This window comes from Eumetopias jubatus, unplaced genomic scaffold, assembly GCF_037043125.1.
Source record: "Eumetopias jubatus isolate StellerSeaLion01/CBP00866 unplaced genomic scaffold, mEumJub1_p1.0 scaffold_6, whole genome shotgun sequence".
NCBI lineage: Eukaryota > Metazoa > Chordata > Mammalia > Carnivora > Otariidae > Eumetopias > Eumetopias jubatus.
Window position 1 is genome coordinate 65,410,699 of NW_028274812.1, and position 23,516 is coordinate 65,434,214.

Here is a 23,516-nt window from a genome sequence, read left to right on the forward strand (position 1 = left end):
TTTATTTTATTTATTTATTCATGAGAGACAGAGACAGAGAGAGAGAGAGAGGCAGAGGGAGAAGCAGGCTCCCAAGGAGCAGGGAGCCCGATGCGGGACTCGATCCCAGGACCCTGGGATCATGACCTGAGCCGAAGGCAGACACTTAACCATCTGAGCCACCCAGGCACCCCTCGATATAAACTGTTAACAACTCATGAAACTAATTAAGGAGTAAAAGCATTAAATTTAACCACTTACGATAATATTAAGAAGGGGGCATAAGTAAATGTTTCTTTTGAAATTCAAACTTAAAGAAAAAATACTAGAAATACTGTTCAAATGGCAAAAAGAAAAAAATAATCACTCAAACTCCTAAATCAGTGTTTATTAATTATTTGAAATATATTTATTTATAACTATAACTTATCCCCAATTTATATTGTTAAAGAAATTGGACATTGATCACTAAATGCTACCGTATCGATAAAAAAAATGTGCTCTGAATTTTTGTTTGTTAGGCAGAAAGACACATTGCTGAAAAAATTTATAGAATGGCTCCTTCATGAGCTTAAAAGGGGAAGTTCATTGTGATCATGCTAACATGGATGCACCCGAGATAATGTAGAACAAATATACACATCCCTTGTGACATTGGCTAAGACAAAGTCCATTGTCATTGGTCAGGAAAGTCTTCAGTCGGATCCAGTGAGAGTCTATCATATATGTGTTACTTGAGGTTTATGATCATTATCAACATCAGATGTGGGTCACTTCAAATTCACAGTTGTTATTCAATTTTAGCTGGTTAGAACCAGTTTTAGTGAGTTAGAACACATGATTTTGATATCTCCTAGGGAAATGCTGCTTCATATAAAAAGTCCTTTGACAGCCCTTCTTGGTTTCCTACCTTCTTAAATGAAGAGGTGGATGCAAAAACATAAGCAGACTATTAGCTTTATAGTTTGTATCACTATACTAGTGTTAGGTGTCAGTGTCACATAATTCAATCTTTTTTGATACAGAATCATCTCATACATAAATATACAGGATGTTAAGTATGCCTCAGCATACTAAACACTGATATAATTGACAAGAGCATTAATTAGGAATGAAGATAGAAATAGCATAATTAGTATTTGTAGAGTACTTTTTATTTTATTTTTATTTTATTTTAAATATCAGTATAGTTAACATACAGTGATATATTAGTTTCAGGTATATGGTATAGTGATTCAACAGTTTCATACATCCCCCAGTGCTCATCACAAGTGCACTCCTTAATCCATTAGGATTAATCCTTAATCCAATCTCTTAGTTAAGAGTCTGTTTCTTGGTTTTTCTCTCTCTCTGTCTCTTTCTCTCTTCCTTTGCTCATTTTTTTTTGTTTGTTTCTTAAATTCCACGTATGAGTGAAATTGTGGTATTTGTCTTTCTGACTTACTTTGCTTAGCCTTTTACTCTTTATCTCCATCCATGTTGTTGCAAATGACAAGATTTCATTTTTTTTGGTTCAATAATATTCCATTGTGTGTGTGTGTGTGTGTGTGTGTGTGTGTGTGTGTGTGTGTGTGTGTACACACACAATACACTACATCTTATTTCTCCATTTATCTATCAATGGATGCTTGGGCAGCTTCCATAATTGGGGTATTGTAAATAATGTTGCTGTAAACAGGGGTATGTGTATCCCTTTGAATTAGTGTTTTTGTATTTTTTTTAGTAAATACCCAGTAGTCCAATTACTGGATTGTAAGGTAGTTCTATTTTTAACTTTTTGAGGAAGCTCCAACTGTTTTCCACAGTGGTTACACCAGTTTGCATTCCCACCAACAGTGCAAGAGGGTTCCTTTTTCTCCACATCCTTTCTAACACTTGTCTTTTATTGTCGTTGTTATTTATTTTAGCCATTCTGATCAGGTGTGAGGTGCTATCTCCTTGTGGTTTTGATTTGTATTTCTTTCGTGATTAGTGGTATTGAGCATCTTTTCATGTGTCTGTCGACCATCCATATGTCTTCTTTAGAGAAATGTCTGTTCATGTGTTTGCCCATTTTTAATTGGATTATTTGTGGGGGGTTTGGCGTTGAGTTTTATTAGTTCTTTATATATTTTGGATACTAATCCTTTATGACTTTGACACTTTTGAAGAGTGCTAATTAGATTATAGGATCCCCCTCAATTGGGATCTGTTTTTTTCCCATACTTAAACTGGAGTTGTGAATTTGCAGGAAAAATTTTTGTAAAGGCAAAGTGATCTTCTCATTGCCTCATACCACAGGATACATGTTTTAAGATGGCTTACTGAAAATGTTGCTTTGATCATTGATTCAGGTAGTGTCTGGCAAGCTTCTTCCTGTAAAGTTTCTGTTTTCTCTTCCCATATGCACCCTAAAATCTGTTCTATTAATCTTGTCTACAGCAACTATTACCGTGCTATTCTACTGGTGATTTTCTAATTCTTTTATCCCTCTGTATTTATTATTTGGAATTTGTCTGTAAGAAAGATGTGTTCTTTCTTTCTCTCCTTTTTCTTTCTTTCTTTCAGTATTATTTATCAGTATGGACTCATGGGTATTTATTTGATTCTTTGGGTTATAATCTAATACTTTCATTATTTATTTTGTTGTCCATATTATTCCAACTCTGACCATTGGGAACTCTTTCAGAACAATTCCTTGGTCCCCATATCCTTTACACATGATCCAATACTTTATTGTTTTATTGTTATGTGTGTGTGTATGTGTGTGTGTGTGTGCATGTGTGTGTTTAAGCATTTCCTTACCTTATGGAACTATAAGTATTTGGCCTGTTTTCGATTTGTCATGAAGCATGTATCTAAACACAGCTGAAACTATTAGCTACAGAGCAAATGCCATATTGTTTTAGTAAATAATTAAAGAAATGTTATAGTGTAGCAACATTGCATCCAGCAAGTTAAGGTTCTTTTGCTGAGTTTATATGACAGCAACACTTCCATTTGTGATGATTATTATGGTAATAAAATATTTTGTATGCCACATTATAGTTGGAAAACATTATCTCTGATTCCTCTTGGGATTTCTGCACTTTGATGGGCACATTATTTTTATAAAATTATAAGGAGATTTTAGGTATTAGGAACCATAGAGTTTTAAATCCTCAAAATAGGATACAAAACCATTTCTCAATGGGAGACAGTTCCTCTTTTTCTAATGAAAACATTGTGTGGCAATATTACCCCTATAAAAATACACAAAATTAAAAGGACCTTTACAAGAAAAAAAAATGGTATATCTTAAAAGGATACTTTTCAGGTTTCTGGGAACTATATGGTAAAAGTATTGAGTTTTAAGAGGAAAAAATGTAGTTAGTCTAATCAGTGCAGTGATATAGTTCTGATAAATTGCTTTAGGTTAAACAGTATTATCAGGTACTTCCAGTGATGTCATAGCATCAGCAACATTATACATTACAGAAAACTTGTCATTCTCTGTGACTGAGGTTGTTATTTTGTATGTACAGGGATCATTGTAATGCCATTTTCACCCCTTTAACAATTTTAACCATAATAGTTTTATTTTTCCCAAAAACTGATTGCTGACTATTCAAGGTATACTTTTAGAGGTAATATTATTAATTATGGTTCAATCAGATACAAAAAATAATTTCTATAGATGAACCTCACCATAAATGCTGCTAATACTATTTTAATGGAATATCCTAGGACTTCCCCAATTTTCTGTGGGAAAAGGACTATACCTAACAGTTAATTAAAGTTTCTACTCAGTTATACTCTTGTTGAATCTAAAACAACACACTATCTAAATAGTTTATCCTAGCATTACCATATTTAGAAAAATAATAATGTAAATTATCAAAGGAATTAAAATACACATAAGTAGCCCTATTTAAAGGTATTGATATTGACCTGTTGTTCCCAAGTAAAGCTACTTTATATTGCTTATGATACTAAAATTGTGTTGAGTTTTTTTCACAAGTCTGATACCAATACTGCCCTGCACACACATGCACACACACTTAGAGACATATTTATATTAAAATATATTTATTTATTATTAAGATTTATATTCTGAGATTCACTGCAAGGAATTGCCTTATGTGATTATGGGGGCTGCCCAATCAAATCCAAAATCAGTAAAGCATTTAGTCAGAAGAGGAGGTTATGATAGTATAGCATTCCACTGGTGCAGACCAATGGTATTATCCACAGGTGGAATATCTTCTTCCTTGGAAAAGCTTTCAAGGCTTTCTACTAAGTAAGGCAAGCCCACCCAGATTATCTAGAATAATTCCTCTTACAAAAAGTAAACTGTTTAGGACTTTAATTGAATCTGAAAAATCCTTTTTCATCAATACACAAATAATGTGATTGAAAGACTAGAGACTATAGCCTAGTCAGGTTGACACATCAAAAAAGCTATCATAGCCATTAACTTAATTGATAGTTCAACCTCCTCTTCTCTTAAATTTTTTAAAATTTTAATTATAGCATTAGCAATAAAGAAAAAAATAACATGAATATTTAAAACATTGTTTTTTCTTCCCCCAAATTATTGAATTTTTCTTATTTTAAAATTATATGAGCATATTAATCTCTTCCTACCATTCAGCATTCAAGCAGAGTTATAATTAGTGTATATATAAAAAGGTGGGGTTTTCTCAAAGGGATATTGGTTTTAAGTATTAAGACCCCATGTTTAATATAGAGCAGACAGATAAAGGGTTAATCTATTACAAAGGAAAGTTATAAGGAGTGAGTGACATAGAAACATTGTCAATGGAAGAGGTAGAAACATTAGTCATTGAAATTCAAGACTTTAAATAATATAAAAAATATAGAAATCTATGTGGCATATATAGAATTATTTGGAAGGTGTTTCCTTATTATACTTCAGTGTATTACACTTTATTCATAATTTATTTTCTGTGACAACACTACAAATGTCTAAGAATCTTACATAAGATCAGAAATGCAATATTTAGAACAAACATGTACCTATGATTTCTCGCTAGGTCCTAATCTAAGTATGACTTAGACTTTTTTAAATCAGTTTTTTAAATTTACATTACCCCTAAAGTGTGATTGAGAAAGCACTTTAACAGATTATTTCTTAAAGAGAATAGGAAAAATTTTATACTTATTTGAAAACAGAATGCCTAAAACAAATCATGGACAAAGGTGCAGGCCAATATTTTGGTAATTCTCCCCTTAACACCTTGAAGGCTACTTTCCAGAACACTTTCCAACCAGGGATCTCTAGTTCTTTCATTTTCCACTGAGCACCTTAGCTGACATTCTTCTGGTTCTCTAGGTGAAGTAATATCTGCTTCAACTTCCTGACCAAAGGTTAATCTGTATAGGTAAGTAGAGGAAAGGCTCAATTAGAGACCACATTTACATCTTTTCTTGAAATTTCCTCTTATTAACACCTAACCGTAAATTATCTTCATCATGAATACCTGAAGTGCTTGTTAAAAATCTAATTTCGTAGGTTCCAACCCAGAAACAGACTTTCCATAGTGGGACATAGGAAATCAACATGATAGAACAAGCATTCCTGAATATTCTCCTGTGCACTTAATTTTGAGAACAACTACCTTTAGGTAAATTATTTTATAACATAGGACTTCAAATGTTTAAACTTTTACAAAATACTTCTTTCTCTGGAATGCATTTTTTACTATTCTTCGGGAAAATAATAAGAAACTAATCATTTAAAAGTACACATCAACTAGTTTAGATCATTCAAATTAATCACCCAGAGAAGGCTTCCTACCTCCCCTGTCAATTGAACAACTTACTTAAGGAGCTCTGTCAGATACAATCCGCTTTACTTTACTTTGTCCCCTGCTGATATCTTTTACAGGGGATTGCCAACACGCTGAGTGCCTGAGGGATCTAAACTCAGATTACAAAAGGAAACCCTGAATGCATGCTCTTGAAATGTAGAGTTCTATGGGCTACAATGCCAAGTGTTTAGGAGTGTGTCAAATAACAGTGACAGCACCTTGCAACTATTTCACTTTATGAGGTATTTTTAATGCTCACCCTCAGGAAAAGATTCTCATGGACAGATAACAAGTATTAAGAACTCACTGAAGATCATAGCACAAAGCTCTGCTCCATATGCATACAGCAGCCAAAATTCCAAGTCCAGTTATGACCTAGAGAGGAGAGGATAATTCAAATAATGTTTTCTCCCAACCCAACCCCCAATGTTTTACTTTACTCTTGCTAAGGATCCTTTATAGAACATTTAGATGCTATTTCTATAACTACAGAGCAAGATCTACCCCTCACATGGAGGTAAATGTCCAGGCTCTTTTGCTAGTATGTCAGGAATTTAAGACTTAAACCAGAAACTTTCATTTGTTTTCTTGCTGTTTGAAGACTGAAGCCAACAAACATGCTAACAAAATACAATACAGCAGGCTGAGGAGTCTATTCAGAAACTTATCTGAAAAAAAAAAAAAAAAAAAGAAACTTATCCGAGAATGATATGTAACTGAATTTTAAAATTTGCAGACACCCAAATTTAAAAAAAAAAAAAAAAAAGGGTGCCTGGGTGGCTCTGTTGGTTAAGCGACTGCCTTCGGCTCAGGTCATGATCCTGGAGTCCCAGAATCTAGTCCCACATCAGGCTCCCTGCTTAGTGGGGAGTCTGCTTCTCCCTCTGACCCTCCCCCCTCTCATTCTCTCTCTCTCTGTCATTCTCTCTCTCTCAAAAATAAATACAATTAAAAAATAAAATAAAATAAAATTTGCTGACACCCACTGCCTGCTCATAAAACAGACATGGTGAGCTCCATTGGGAACTGTGACAGTAGCTAGACTTTTCTTCCCATTCCACTACTGAACTCAAATTGTAGAGGCTTATCCCTGGAAGATTTGCATAGTCCCATCAAAACCACTCAGCCCACAGTACCTATAAAGTAATTTGGATAAAATCATCTCTCATTCGGAGAGATGTGTGGCAAACAAAACAAACAAGAAGGTCTTCATTCCTGCTGACTTAAATGAGAGTCCTCTCCCCACCAGCTCATTTGCAAGGCTTTTAATTTTTGACTCTACTGAGTAGCTTTCAGCGAGCTCACATACTCCCTCTACATTAACTACTACTGTTAAGCAGATTCAATATTCAATTAAATTCAATACTCTCGAAGACACAGATGGAGGCATAAAAATAATTTTAAAATATTCTTAAGGAACTTATTCATAAAATTGTGTGAAGGAAGACAAAGTAATTATGAAGGTAATGTAATGGCATATGTAGGTGTCTCAAAAGAAGGGGAAAATTACCAATGAGGTTCAAAGCCAGATTATGAGTCTCAAGTCTTCCCTGGCCTCCTTAAGGTAACCAGGAAACTACTATCTTGGAAAATAGTAAATACATGGAATGCTTAAATTTGGAGTAAAGAGGATTTTAACATACTGATTTTAACATATTCATACCAAGTCATAGCACATCAATTTTGAGAATATCGCATCTGTTTGAACTTGGTGAAATAACTTAGCCTCTCAAGTTATGGAGGCAGCACAGTCCAGAGTTTAAGAGGGTGTAAAGTGGCATAAACCGCAATATTACTATGAGTTACATAAAGTAATTACTATATGACTTGAGCTAATTACTTTCCTTTGAACTGTCAGTTTCCACATTATTAAAAGGGTGAAACAATAAGTACCTAATTTTCAAGATTGAGATGACTGAGTAAAGACATAGTATCTAAGGCTTGTTTTAGATGTTTAATACACAAGGAAGTGTGTACACACACGCAGTCTTTAGGAAGCTTGGCGTTTGCCATCCTTATATTTGGCAAGCATTAACCACTCTGAATTTGTCATCAGGAAAACCTCTTAATCTCAGAGCAAAAAATATTGGGACAAGAATATATTTTTGCCCTAGACTGAGTCACAAATTCAGATGCCTATCATATACTTGCAAGTAATGGAAAGGAATATGATGGGCCACAAATGAATGTTTATTCCCATTTTTCTTGAAATCTAGTCTATGAATCTTCTTTTTTCTTTCCTTTTGGACAAAGACATAGGTACAGATAATATTTCCATAGTATAAGAAAAGCAACGAATAAGGACAACAGTAAGTGGCAACTGTCACTCTTCTGTGATGTCAGGAGGATGACAAACAGTGTTGAAATTGTTGATTTGGGCAGTTTATGTCCCTTCGAAAGAGAATAGCTGTTACTCAGATCTTGACAACTCTTGCCATATGGAAATTCAGATACTATGTTAGTAGATTTTTCAAAAGGTGTACAAGGTGAAATCTGATTTTTTTTTTTTTAAATAAAATCTGCTGGTTGAAATGTTGAGTTAAAACAAAACAAAAACCCATTCACACTCATTCTACTGAAAAAACATGTCTGTGAAATTACTCATATAACCTCAGTCTTCTTGTTCTGTTTGAGGTAACCATAAATGTATGTGTTCCTTTCTTGTCTGTTCATGTTACTGGTGAAGGCGAATGGCAGTAGACAACCCCTGAGACTTTTTTTTTCAAATCCCCGCCATCGCTTTCTCTCAGTATCCCAGATAGAAATCAGAGGAGTGGTGTTATCACATGTTTGGCATCATCAGTGAAAACTTGGACACTATTTATAATTTAGTCTAATAATTCTAAACTGTAGATCATATTAAAACTACTCGTTTTCTGATTTAATTAGTTACGAAACTACTCCAAGTGTCTGATTTAATTAGTTACAGGTGGGTCTAGGGCATCATTATTTTAAAGCTTTCTGGAAAATTCTAATACGCGGAGTTACCAGTAACTGCTCTAGTTTGGACTTATCTTTTACACATAAGGAAATTGAAGATATGAGGAAATGATATAGCTACTATGTACTAATTTCACACCATGCCTCACATGTGTGCTAAGTGCTGATGTTAGTATATAGCTGCTAAAGGGGGTCCCTGTTCGTTTAGACCTTCGTTACCAGACATTGTGGATTTGTTTTCTACTGTAGGCCTTTTAGCTTTGTACAAATTATACAACAGACCAAAACAAAGCAACTACTGGGGTCAAGGACTTTATCTTCTGTTATCTCAGAACCAAAGTTTCAACCCGTAGGTTCCATCTGAGACTATAATCAATGGATTTATTTTGTCAGTTGAAACACTAACATGCTGTAGAAATCACCACAAAGTACATCTTCTGTTGGGTGACACCTGTAGTGGTCCCACTGAATCAAGTTGTTTTGTATTTAAAGTGCTCCACCTCTTATTTAATGTGACAGGTGATTGAGACTATTAGTTTTCTTTTCAGCAGACTCATAAGAGCAAAAGTAAAACCATGGTCTCATTAGAAGGAAATATATAACACCAGCATATAATCCAGACTCCGCAAGGACCACAAATTTGCATAGGCACTTAGAATAGTACCTCACACTAAATATGTTACAATTATACTCGTATTATTATTATCTGTAGAATTTTGTCATAGAGTGTTTTAGAATGGTTCATACAGAGAGTGAAATTTATTTATTTTTTAAAGATTTTATTTATTTATTCATGAGAGAGAGAGAGGCAGAGGGAGAAGCAGGGTCCCCGCTGAGCTGGGAGCTCAATGTGGGACTTGATCCCAGTACCCTGGGATCATAACCTGAGCTGAAGGCAGACACTTAACGGACTAAGCCACCCAAGCACCCTGGAGAGTGAATTTTATTAGTTGATATTGTTTTATATGAGTTTGGAACAGAGGTCAGCAAACTTTTTTTTTTTTTTTAATGTCCAGGTAGTAAATATTTTAGGCTTTGCAGGCCAGATGGTCTCTGTTGCAACTATGTAACTCTACCATTGTAGTGGGAAAGCAGCTATAAACAAAATGTAAACAAATGGGCATGGCTGTGTCCCAAAAAAATTTATTTATTAAAGTAGGCTTCAGGCTGCTGGATGGAGTGGATCCATGGATCATAATTTGCCAACCCCTGCTATAGTGGGTAATAATAAATGCTACCCAATTTTTGAATATTTATCTAGTTATAAATAGGTATGCTTCCCTAACAACTGCAAGGATCCTCATATAACTCAAAATGAAAGTAAATCTAGGCAATATGCATAATTAGTTAGGTAGAATGATTAAATCAAATATATTTAAAATATTTGATGAGTTGCTAGAGTAGTGCTAGAGAAGCTAAACTTTATAAGAAGTTTCTAAAAATCTCTTTTCTATGATAATTTATGTATTCACTGTTTAAAAAAAAGAGATCTAACCCAGCATTTTTTATTCTGATGATTCAAATTAAACAAAAATTTTTGAAAACTCAGACATACTATACTACAGTGTGTGCTCGTTAAAATCATCTCATTTCTCTTGATCCCTACCCTAGCTATTAATTTGATCAATTTCTAATAAGATTTCATTGAGACTGGGATTCGTACTTCGTCAGTTTCTCAATTTTATGATGAGACATTAATCCTTATGCAAATTATACCATTTCTACCTTTACTGGATAATAAATGCCACTGCATGTACACCTGTCTACATAGCCCCCTACTGAATAGATGCAACAGCTACTTAGGATCTTGCTACTCAAACAGTGATTCATGGGCCAACAGCATTTATGTCATCTGGGATATTGTTAGAAAAGCAAAATACTGAATCAGAATCATATGTGCATTAAAGTTCAAAAACTACTGCTTAGGACACATACAAAATATGCTCTCAGGTACTCAGTAGAAATCTGAGGTGACTTTATGATCTTATAATGTTTATTTTAATTAGGAATTTACCCTAAGGGTGCCCCTGCAAGTAGGGATTTCAACCCTGGCTAGGACTACAAAACAAATCCGACCAAATGGGGAAAATGTTCTTTAGCCAAGGAAATCAGAATATGCAATTGAAAATGTTTACTTTTCAACTGACAGCTCTTATATCCTATTGAGAGAATCTTCAAACTCATGTAGTTATTATGTGGTAAGTTAGCCCAAGGGTTGTTGTTACTTTTTATGCTAACAACTGGAATGTGACCATTCCAGAGGTATAAACTGCCCAGTGATAGAAGTGTTGACCTTAAAATGAGAAGACGGGAGTGGAATATGGAGGCCACATTTATAGGACATTAGAGAATCCATTATGTTCACCTGAAGAGTCAATACAGTAACACTTTCATCTCAGAGAATAAGGAAGAGTTAACTCTCCTTTTCAGAACCCTGACAGCATTTTAGTATATTATTCCTCAAAGTGCACTGCTTTGGTCCTGACCCATATTCCCATTGAATTACACCTTAACATTAGGAGACTGGCGTGCTTTTACTGTAGACCAAGGGTCCCCAGAACAGGTGGTTGTACACTTCCCAATAGGTGTACAAGGTGATCCATAGGGAGCAGAATGGCAATATTGAAATTTTATATCTAATTTCTCCATATTTCCGTTCTCTTTCTGTACTACTTAATACAATTGTGTGCATTAATAATTAAATTAATATTGAATAAATATTCATATATTCGAGATTCAGAGTCTCTCTTTCGTTTTACTTAGAGTAATATACGTTCAGGGCACCTGGGTGACTCAGTCCGTTAAGCTTCTGCCTTTGGCTCAGGTCATGATCCTGGGTCCTGAGATCAAGCCCTGAGTTGGACTCTGCTCAGCAGGGAGTCTGCTTATCCCTCTGCCACTCCCCTTTCTCATGCTCTCTTTACACTCTCGCTTGTGCTCTCTCTCATAAATAAATAGAATCTTTAAAAAAGAAAAGAGTAGTATATGTTCACAATATGGAAACATTTAGAGTAGAAAACCAGGAAAGCTCCAAGATGATAATCTATCAGAATTTTTTCGTGTAGTTGTGAATCTGTATATATAATATGTATGTAAGAATAAATTTCAAAGACATTTCTTAACAAAATTGATCAATATTTTGATACTGTTTCATTTAGTAATCTATATTTTAGGAGAGAATTATTTTATTATAGAATGTGTAGAGAGCCATAGACATTATATAGTATAAGAAACTGGATTCATATTTTTTACTATAAAATGCCAAAAGGACCTTATTTCCTATTTATTTTTTTTTTAAATTATTTATTTATTTATTTATTTATTTATTTATTTATTTGACAGAGAGAGAGAGCGTGCGCACAAGTAGGCTGAGCAGCAGGCAAAGAGTGCGGGAGAAGCAGACTCTCTGCTGAGCGGAGAGCCTGATGTGACGCTCAGTCCCAGGACCCTGGGATCATAACCTGAGCTGAAGGTGGATGCTTAACTGACTGAGCCACCCAGGCATCCTTAAAGGCCCTTATTTCTATGAGCAGCCAAGTCAACATATAGATCTTAAGGGAGTAAATTGTAGTTATTTTCACACACAAAGAAGACTTGTATTTCAACTCGCTTTGGCTTCTATAATCCTCACTATATGCTTATTTTTTATTATATATTAACTCAACATAGTAGTCTTCAATTTATTTTTCCTATGTTTCTATCTTAGCTGCCAATTTCACATGTAAATTGAGTAGCTTTAAAAGAAATTTCAGCCTTAACCCTCCTAGCTTCTATAAATGTTAAACTACTTGCCAAACTGAAGTCAGCCATTGCCTTAAATCTGTACCTTCTGAATATTTAGCAGGATTACATATTTTTAATGTTTGAATTTAATGGAAGTAAAAACATGCTTTTAAGTAAAACACAGAAGTGCTACTTTGCGCTCTGAAGAATAGGACAGTCATGAAACATAATTCTGATCAATTTCAACTGACTGCATCCTTGTTGGTCTGTGTTTATTAGCATTAAAAATAACTTTCATACTTCTTCATAATATTGAGATTCCTCTAAAAAAATGAGGCTGATCAATAGTCCTGTTCAATACTTGTATGTCAGTCCCAGAGAAACATGCCTATGCTTTACTTTCAAAACAGCAAATGTATTTACCACCTCATAATCTTTTATTTGTAAAAGCACCTGTAGTTTCAAAGTACATTAATACATTTTTAGAAATTAAAATATCTATTATGACAAGAGTTTGACTAGGATCAAACCAAAGGTAAATGACTTTTCACCGACTAATCCTGTCTGAACACTAACACCTAAAGATCCCACTGAAACATTAAAGACTAGGATCATACTGGCTGTTTGCCTAATTTTGAAACTTTTTAATATAGTGTAAATTATAAAAAAGTCATGATAAGCATATTGGTCTGAATTATTTTGGCTTTAGTTGTCATTTTTTTTCTTTATACCCCTTGCTTCATTTTAGACTCTTAATTTGTTACCTAATTATCTATTAAAAAGGAATATACTCATATAATAAAGGTTGATACTATATTTAAATACATATATATATTCATAAATGTAGTTTTATACAAATAAAACACTATAGATTTTAATGGATTTTGTAAGATAATTTTTAATTATTTCTAGATGAAGTAACAACCTGGGAGTTGCAAAACCTAAGTTTGGATCCACTACTAATTAATGACATAACTTTGGGTATGAATGTCAGTTAGATTTCTGGACTTCAGTTTCATCATGCATCAAAAGGAGATGAAACCGATCTTATGGATTTTCAATAATTTCTGAGTTGCAAAATCATTTGAAATTCTTACCAATAATTTCACAAAATGAGCAGTGTTCAATAATTAAGTCAATTAAATCTTCCAATTGGGCTTACTGCAAATTTAATTTCAGTGTGCATATATGCATATGTATGTATGTATGTGTCTGTATACCATTAAAATTTATTTTTAAATTTTGAACTTGATTTTACAAGGTTTGCCAATGTCTCATTGTACCAAAGTGACACTATTTCATTCTATGTCTTCTCTAAGCTAAAGAAGGTATTGTTTGATATGTAAGCATTCCGAGACTTCAAAATAAATCTAACAAAAGGAATATTTTTTCTTTCTTTATACTTTCCATTAATTAGAGCACTTAACATGAAGAATTGTCCCTGAAAACAAAAATAGTAGTAAGTAAAATTTTAAAAACATTACAATAATGGTTTTATGGCCATTATTGGAAGGATTGCCTCTCAAAAAAAGAAAAACTTGGGCCCCTGGGTGGCTCAGATGGTTAAGAATCTGCCTTCGGCTCAGGTCATGATCCCAGGGTCCTGGGATCGAGTCCCGCATCAGGCTCCCTGCTCAGCGGGAGCCTGCTTCTCCCTCGGCTTCTCTCTCTCCCTCTCCCTCTGTCTCTCATGAATAAATAAAATCTTAAAAAAAAAAAGAAAAACTTATTTCAAATGAATATTTTTATATAGTTATGTAGACAAAACCTATGTTCTCATTTGAGGACATAATGAGGAAGTAATTCTTAGTAAAGAGAAACACAAGTTCCAAAAGAAAGAATCTCTTGGGGTACCTGGATGGTTAAGCATCTGCATTCGACTCAGGTATTGACCCCAGGGTCCTGAGTCCCATGTTGGGCTCCCTGCCCAGCGGGAAGTCTGCTTCTCCCTCTCCCTATGCCCCTCACCCGTGCTTGTGCACGTGCTCTCTCTCTCAAATAAAATCTTTAAAAAAAAATAAACTCCTAAAATGTGTTCCTAAAATATTCCTAAAGATATCCAAATTTGCCATACCACTCTCTTCATAGAAGACTTTAAATTTTAGTATGAACAGAGAGTAAGATGAAAAAAAATAATAATATTGAGATTCCATATTTATTTGCTTAATAATGTAATCAGTGCACATGAAATTTTCTAACTAAACTAAACTTGCAGAGGTCTGTAATTTGCCACAAGTCATTTACCATTGACCCATATAGCAGCAGTAGCTCTTTTACAAAATGCTGTGTGATGCGTAGGACACTTCAGTAATGCTAATTGTGAGGAGAAAAATGATTAGTGATAAATCCAACAGAATCTCCAAACAGTAGATTTCTTTGTGCAACTCATGGTTTCAACATTAAAATAGAAGAGTAATTTTATTTTGTATTATATAGTTTAAAAGTGGCCCAGCTATACTCAGTAACTAATGATTGCTAGGAAATACTCAGGTAGCTTTATTGTAATTTGGAAATTTATGATGGCTTTTGAGAAAAAGTAATGTGCAGTTTTTAAATACTTATACAATTATAAGGTCAAAAACTTGTAAGTAGAAAGTGTTTCAGATAATAACTATAAACCTACATGAATAGTTTCTAATTTTTAACTATTATCAAAATAACCACGTGAATACATTCATTCAAATAATTTGCAGTTTTTCACCAAAAAAAAAAAAGTCAAACTTGCTTGATGGTTTGCTGGTTATTCATCTGAAGTGGCTAGAAACATCTATTAAAATGGTAGATGTTGGACATGTTGTCACAGGCTTTTTACGCTTGCACAGAGTAGAAAATACAACTTAAATAAACCTATGCTTTGTATGAAGTCTGTAATAAACTGTGAACATAGATTTATTTGTAATTTGGTCATTTGTGATACATTTTAAATAGTATTAGAGACTTAGTGCATACTTTTGCTCATATGACCTCGTGTGTGTGTGTGTGTGTGTGTGTGTGTGTGTACACACAGAAATTTTAAACTTTCAGGTTCTCACAAAATTATGAAAAAAATCTTGATTCAGGTTTTTTAATTTTATTTATTTTTTTAACTTGGCATTTTCCAGCAATTACTACTTTTTTACTTTGCAGAGACACTGGTAAGACATTAATTGGAATTTACTATGAAAAGTCCTGGGGGATTCTTCAGTTGAACACTTCTTTTACCCATACTGAACAAAGATGTTTGAAATTGTTGATGCTGAATTCAGTGTTCATCCCTTTTCTATTTCAAATTATCTTTATGTTTCTTAAAGCTTACTAGTTTTGCAGTGAAATCTGCTTAAAGACTCACATCACTAAATTAGAGTAAAAAAATCTAAGAAGATAAGTTCTAATAAACGAAAGCTGTAAACTGTATTATACGTAGCTCTTTGTTTTCCCAACATGTCTAACTTACTGCAGTGTATTAGGTTGTAGTTATAGGAACACAATTACTGGACCATGGCATGGCTTGTTCGGTGAGCTCAGACATCTTATCTGTTTGAATTACTCCACAGTCACTCTAATCAATTCAGCTGTGAGCAGTGGTTAAATATGGCTGGAAAAAAATCAACCATGAAACAGTCAATTTAGAGACTGCCTAAAAAATACACACATCCTGTGGGGAAAATAGACTCTAATGATAATAAAAAAAGTGAATAAAACAGCTTAAAATAAGTTGAGATGAAATAGAATTTATTTTAACACTTGAAATACTCTATTTTTGGGTGTAAGGACCAGTTTCTCAAAATAATATGGACCTTTCTCTAATCCAACTGCCACTTTCTTTCTTTATGAATTTTTTGTAGAAATGATAGAGATAAGTCATAATTTCTACAGAAATTCTCTCTAGAAATATCCTCTATTTACAGCATCTATTTACTCCATTTTTCATTCAGAGAGTAATGAAACACACAATCCTCTGCTAAGTTTGCTGTGGAAAATCCCATTGCATCTCAAAGCAGTAATCTTTCTAGTCAAAAGATAACATTTTTAAAGGTTGAATTGGACCCCTGTGTTTTCCTTAACTAGACACCTGAGAATGAAAAACACAACTGTCGAGATATCTCCTAGCTGGCATTACAGGAAAGTTAATCCATTTACTTAATAGTGTGATGTTCTGCTAGCTGCAAGCCAGAAAACACTAATAAAACACTTCAGTTCATTATTTAAATGCCTATATTCTCCCCCAACCCCCCAAAAAGTATGTCCAGTGCAGTTTTAGGGTTCTTGAGGGAGAAAGCCATTTTCTTAGCAACTGGTAGGTAAAGAAACATTACAGATTAGGTAATTGTAACTACAAGCAAAATACAAAATTAATATCCTGAAATATGATAAACATGTATAAATGATTTTTTAAAGATACAATATTTCAAGTAGATCCTACGTAATTAACTGAATTTGTTTAGAATCTAAAGACACATGTCAACAGATAAGTGACCAAATTTCAAAGAACTAGGCTCAGAAGTAAAAAAGTTTACAGGACTTCAGACTAAGATTGATATTGTCATTATAGAACATTCCTCCACTTTAAAACCAGATAATATATATGAAGACTAATTAATGGATGGTTATTAATTTTATACAGCTATCCCTAAAAACTAGATGAGACTCTGAAGACTCAACAAAACTTTCAAGATAGGATAGTTTTTCATTTTTTCTTTTCCATCAAATGACTTTAGAATGAAAATCTACTCTGTATGTGTATAGGTCTATGTATACACTTGCTTGAACACACTTATATTAATAGGTAACATATAATTAATATGTGTTAAGAATCTTTTGTGCTAATGCAGTGACCTGCTGTCATCAGTCTTCTCAAGTACTATTCAAAAATTTGCTTTGGTTTTTCAAAAATCAATGAAGAAATGAGAAATGTTTCTTAAATAGTAGGGGCTGACATAGTGTTCTTTATTGAGCATCACCTGACATAACTAGATAAAAAGAACAATGAACTGATCTTGTGGTAAGGGCTAAAACAACTGAAAAATATTTACTGCTCCTATTAAAAATGAATTAACCCAAACAGACAGCCTTTTAATTGAAATCTTTATCACATTTCCTTTCTATTTAAATGCAAATGTAAAATCCTTTACACACTAATAGAAATCAGAAACTAAAAAGTGAACTACAACTTACATGATACAGTAAACTAAAATAAGTTCAGGTCCAATGTAACATATGAAACACTAAAGGCATTAAAACAACTTTTATAGAATTCTGTAAAATGTTACCATTTTGAGAATTTCTAAAGTAATTGCCTATTTTAAGCATCATTTTATTTATTTATTTATTTATTTATTTATTTATTTATTTATTTATTTTTAAAGATTTTATTTATTTATTTGACAGAGAGAGACACAGCGAGAGCAGGAACACAAACAGGGGGAGTGGGAGAGGGAGAAGCAGGTCTCCTGCTGAGCAGGGAGCCCAATGTGGGACTCGATCCCAGGACCCTGGGATCATGACCTGAGCCAAAGGCAGACGCTCAACCCACTGAGCCACCCAGGCGCCCTCTTCTTCAATTTATTTCATACTATAAAATTTATAGTATCTTGTTCTTGTTTCATGCATATAATACCTTCTGTTTTCTCTCTGAGACCATTAATGATTTTATTTTCTTAATCCTTTAATCATCTCTGATTTCTCCATGTTTTTAAATATATTCTATTTATTTTTTTATGTTAGAGGGTTTCTGTGCACACTTATTAATATCTGATTTTCTTCTAAAGCTACAAAAGAGCTTATTATAAGCTCTTTGCCATCATCAGGCTCACCTTTGGGCTTCACTCTAAGGGTGATCTTTTGGGGCCATTTCATCTTAATATAGACATTTATGTCTTCTCTGTTTGGCTGTTCAGATTCTCCAGAGAAGGCCTTATCTGAGTACCCTAAAGGCAATCTTTGAAGGGAGAAAGTTTGTATCTCTACCTTGATGTATAAATATTCACTTATTTGAATGTTATTAGGTATAAAATTCCTGCCCTCATAGTGCAATTGCTGGGTCATAGGGTAGCTCTATTTTTAACGTCTTGAGGAACCTCCATACTGTTTTCCAGAATGGCTGCACCAGCTTGCATTCCCACCAACAGTGTAAGAGGGTTCTCTTTTCTCCACATCCTTGCCAACATTTGTTTCTTGCTTTGTTAATCTTTGCCATTCTCATTGGTGTAAGGTGGTAGAACTACCCTACGACCCATCAATTGCACTACTAGGTATTTACCCCAAAGATACAGATGTCGTGAAAAGAAGGGACACATACACCCCAATGTTCATAGCAGCAATGTCCAAAATAGCCAAACTGTGGAAGGAGCTGAGATGCCCTTCAACAGATGAATGGATAAAGAAGATTTGGTACATACATACAATGGAATATTATTCAGCCATCAGAAAGGATGAATACCCACCATTTACATCGACATGAATGGAACCGGAGGGGATTATGCTAAGTGAAGTAAATCAAGCAGAGAAAGACAATTATCATATGGTTTCATTCATATGTGGAACATAAGCAATAGCACGGAGGACCATAGGGGAAGGGAGGGAAATCTGAAGGGGGAGAAATCAAAGAGGGAGACAAACCATGAGAGACTGTGGATCCCAAGAAACAAACTGAGGGTTTCAGAGATGAGGGGGTAACAAGGAGAGTATTAAGGAGGGCATGTGTTGTGATGTGCACTGGGTATTATATGTAACTAATGAATCATTGAACACTACATCAAAAACTAATGATGTACTATACAGTGGTTAACTGAACATAATAAAAAAAAAAAAAATTCCTGCCCTCAACTCGCTAGTGTTCCCCTTTCTAAAGTAGGCTCTTCGCTTTACAGACTAAGTCATCAGTCTTCTTTGGAGATGAGGAAGAGTCATTGTTGCAGGTTTGGTTTCTGGGAAGGAGGCTCTGAGTGAATCAGTGTGATGATTGAGTATTAAGGCAAACCCTTGGGTTCAGTATCTGCAGACAGGAGGGGAAGAGATACGATGTAGTCCCACAGACAGACTCAGCTGACCCGCACAGCTGTGAAACTAGAACAGGCCTTCAGAGTTGATCCTGTTTGTGCTTAAAGAGCTACTAGGCCTTTATCATCCTGCATTGATTAGCCATTAGATATAGGCCACCCTGAGTCAGGCTGAGACCTTGGATAAGATGGCCTTCTGAAGGGGCTAACACCTGAAGTCTGCTTGCAGCACCACTCATAGCAGTCTGATGACAAGTTTTTCGTTGAAAGGGAATGTGGACCGTTCATTAGAATACCCAGCGGCACAAGCATTCACAAGAACTGCATGGGGGACTAGACGGGGGCTCCGACTACTACTTCAACAAACTTTAATACAATTCTGGTTTCTTTTTCATGTTTTTTTGTTTGTTTGTTTTGTTTTGTTTTCCTCACTTCAAGAGGCATCCAGTGCTGCCAATCTCTACACCTTTTCATGGTTCTTGTGTAAATTGTGTTACTCAACTTTTCCCACTACCAGTTTAGGATTCAGGTCTCTTGGATATGCTGAGTCAGTCACATGCCTCTGTCACCATTCCAGATTCCAGAAAGTTAGTTGTTGTTTTGTTTTTCCCTGTTTTCTTCACCCTTGTAGGTATAAGACTTTTTGAAAATCCTTCTCTCTCTTTGCAGTAAAAAGCAAAAATTAATGGGGGGTTCAACCCATCATCTTTACATATGTCCCTGGCCTCTCACTCTCAATATGGTAAGTTTTATGTTTCCCTCTACCTCACCTTTTGCTTAAGGTTTAAGCAAAAGTTTACTCTGCATTTTCATTATTATATACAATTCTCTTGCCCTATACCTAGAGGAATCAAGAGGGAATCATTTTCTTAATTATCTTAAAGTTTTATCTAAGTTCTCTCAGTTTTTATCTAATAGTCTCTAATTATGTCTTCATAAGTATTTTTCTACATATTAAAAAGAAAAAATGTTTTTACCCTCTCCACATGGCACATTGTTTTAAGCTATTTTAAGGTAGTCATTATAGGTGGAATAGAGAGATATTCTTCGTTCCCAACTTGGGTCCATCTACATTATTATTTTCTTATTATGATGGGATCTGAACAGAAACCAGTCCAGGTAGGTAGATAGGACTTTTCTCTCATAAAAAATTCTGTGTATAGTATAAAATTTGTAGTTTTACAAGTACATTTTAAAGAAGGAAGTAATGTGGACGTCCTCGAGCCCCTGTCCCTATGTAATACCATAATATATATTAAAGGTCTCAGTATAAAATAAACAGCATTTGCATTTTTGCTCAAAAATTTACCTTCTTAAATTTTTTTTTTTTTTTTTTACCTTCCTGCACTTGATGCTTGAGGTAAATATCTTTAGATGTCCTTGGTCTTCAAATTTCTAAACACATCTGAAAGGACACCTGGGTGGCTCAGTCGATTAAGAGTCTGCCTTCAGCTCAGGCCATGATCCCAGAGTCCTGGGATCAAGTCCTGTGTCAGGGTCCTGCTTAGTGGGGAGCCTGCTTCTCGCTCTGCCTGACACTCCCCCTGCTTGTGCGCTCTCTCTCTTTCTGAAAAATAAAGAAATAAAATCTTTTAAAAAATAGACATATCTGAAGCTGTTAATAAGTAAAGATCTATAATATATATTCGTGTAGTGAGTGAATACATGCGCTACACTAAGTTTTGTCCTTTAAATAATTTCTCTATTGGGTATGCCATTTCCTTCCTACATCTCAGTTTTGAAAAAAAAAAAAATATATATATATATAAAAGAACAAACATTTGGAAAAGAGAGATTATAATTCAGTTACCGTAACACTAATGCTGCTGCTGAATGCTATGAAAAGGAACATTTATCATTTGTCACAAAATAACAATGTTAGGATCTATTTTAGTAATCCACAGACCATAGAAACAACCTAGTACAGTTCTTGGGTTCACTTGCTTAGGTCAATCCTGTGAATTAATGTATGCAGCACAAGTGCCTATGTGAAAAGAGCAAACTGTGCCCAGTGATGGGAAGGCACTTCACTCATTATAATAGTAACTACACAGGGTGAATTATATATCACACAGGGTGATATAAGCTGACATATAGAGGGGTATACCTATATATAAGTAAGCTCATGCTGACATTTTTTTCTGCTTCCTGGAAATCTAATAAATGCTGAATAAGCCTTTTATTTGATCTTATTTTAATGCAAGTGTCAGCTGTTCAGTATAGGAGCTGATGGAAGAAAAAAAAATCAAACTCCATCCCCCACAACACTTGTCTCTAAAGGTTCCTTTCTAGTAAATGGCAGTCTATTAAGGTTCTTCCTAGACTTAATCAAAGTGTTGTACAGAAAGATCTGCCTCTGTGTGAACAGCTCTCTAGTCTCTCGGTGAGAGCCCAGGTCTCTAATTTTGTAGCTGGCCTAGTCCTGCGAAACCCACAGTCTGCACAGTGTGTGGCTTCTCGCTCCCTGTGGTTCTTAGTGGCAACAGGAAGTTGGGGGAGAGAGAGGCTGCAGTGCCAGGCCTGCAGGCAGGGATGCTGTCAAGATTGCCTTTCTCTCTTCTCTGCAAATAAGGGGCTAAATCCAATTGACACACACTGAGGTAAACAGGCAGTGACATATTTGTAGACAAATTGTCATACTGTAGATTATTCACAAAACAAATTGTTTTTGATTTGTACTCATAGATGGGGGGGGTGGGGAGAAAAGTCTGCCAGCACTAACAGCTGCTCCCTTTTCAAAGGAAACAAGCATTTAATGAAAAAGTGAATTTAAAAATAATGTTCTACTGTTGCTAAAATTCCTTAGGGGAAATGTTAAACACTGCTCAAAACTAAAGGAAAAGATACTGTTTCAAGTCCATTTGGAAATATCCTAGTTTCCCTAGGGAATGTAATAAGTCTGTAGTTCTTGGAATCATTTGAACTTTCTTATTGTTGAGAGGATATTTTTAAATAATAATAAAATAATAGAATAGATGTCCAGATATTTTCCTATGGCTCTTTTCTCATTTATAAAGCATTTAATAATTTCTTTACAATAAGATTTGAGCTTAAAAAATTATGTCCTCTCCCACATGTGTTCCCTGTGGATCTTTTAGAATCACCTGGGAGGCAGTACCGAAACTGCTAACAGGGAGAACTTAATGGATTCCACCACCATCTTTAAGACCAGGTCAGCTTTCACCCATTATTCTTATTTCAGTGCCAATATCACCTTTTATGGTATCCTCCTATCTTCAGAAAATCAGTCTGTATTGATATCATTGATTACAAACAACCTCCAGTACCCTGTTACCTAATCCCAGATCCTTCTTCCTAATTCCACTACTTTTAGGCAGCTTCTTAATTCTACAATTCTCTCCTGGATTTTCCCAAGGGAAATTCCATTCCCTACATTTTATATCTTTTGGTTTGGCTGCAAGGGGTCAACTAACTAATCTTAGGAATCAATTTGAACCTATTAACTGTTCATGGTTGAGAGAGGGTAACTTGGAAGCAGTATGTATGTAGGCTGAACATTTTACATTTTAAACATTTTTTTTAAATGAAAAACAAACATATTTTTGGCTAGTCTGACCTGTCAGCACTACTCTAGTCATGCTTTACAGGCTGCCACCTAGCTTAATGTAATCTACCACTTTATAGAACTAATTTTGCCTCAGGGTGTCTCTCTCCTTTACTCTCTTATATATATATGTATATATATATATATATATATATACACACACATATGTGTATAGCTGTGAACATTCTTTGGGTCTAATCAGATAAACCAAATATGGAAAATATAGTTACTATTTTGTAACTTATGTCTCCTCTTTTAGCATTGCTATTTAAAATCCATCTTTTCTCAATTTTTCTTAATCCCATTTCCCTCTTCAATGGCATTATGACTGAACACTTCAATTTATCTATAATCATTGCTTTGTATAATTTATGCTACATAGTATTTGTTGTCTTGAATTATTTAATACTTTAAAACATTGAGGGTATATATCTCATATAATGTTTTCCCCTAAAGAAAGGAACTTATATGCTATTTAAAAGTATTTCAAATGTTAATTTCCTTCTACATTTATTTTTATTATCTTCAATATTTAATCCC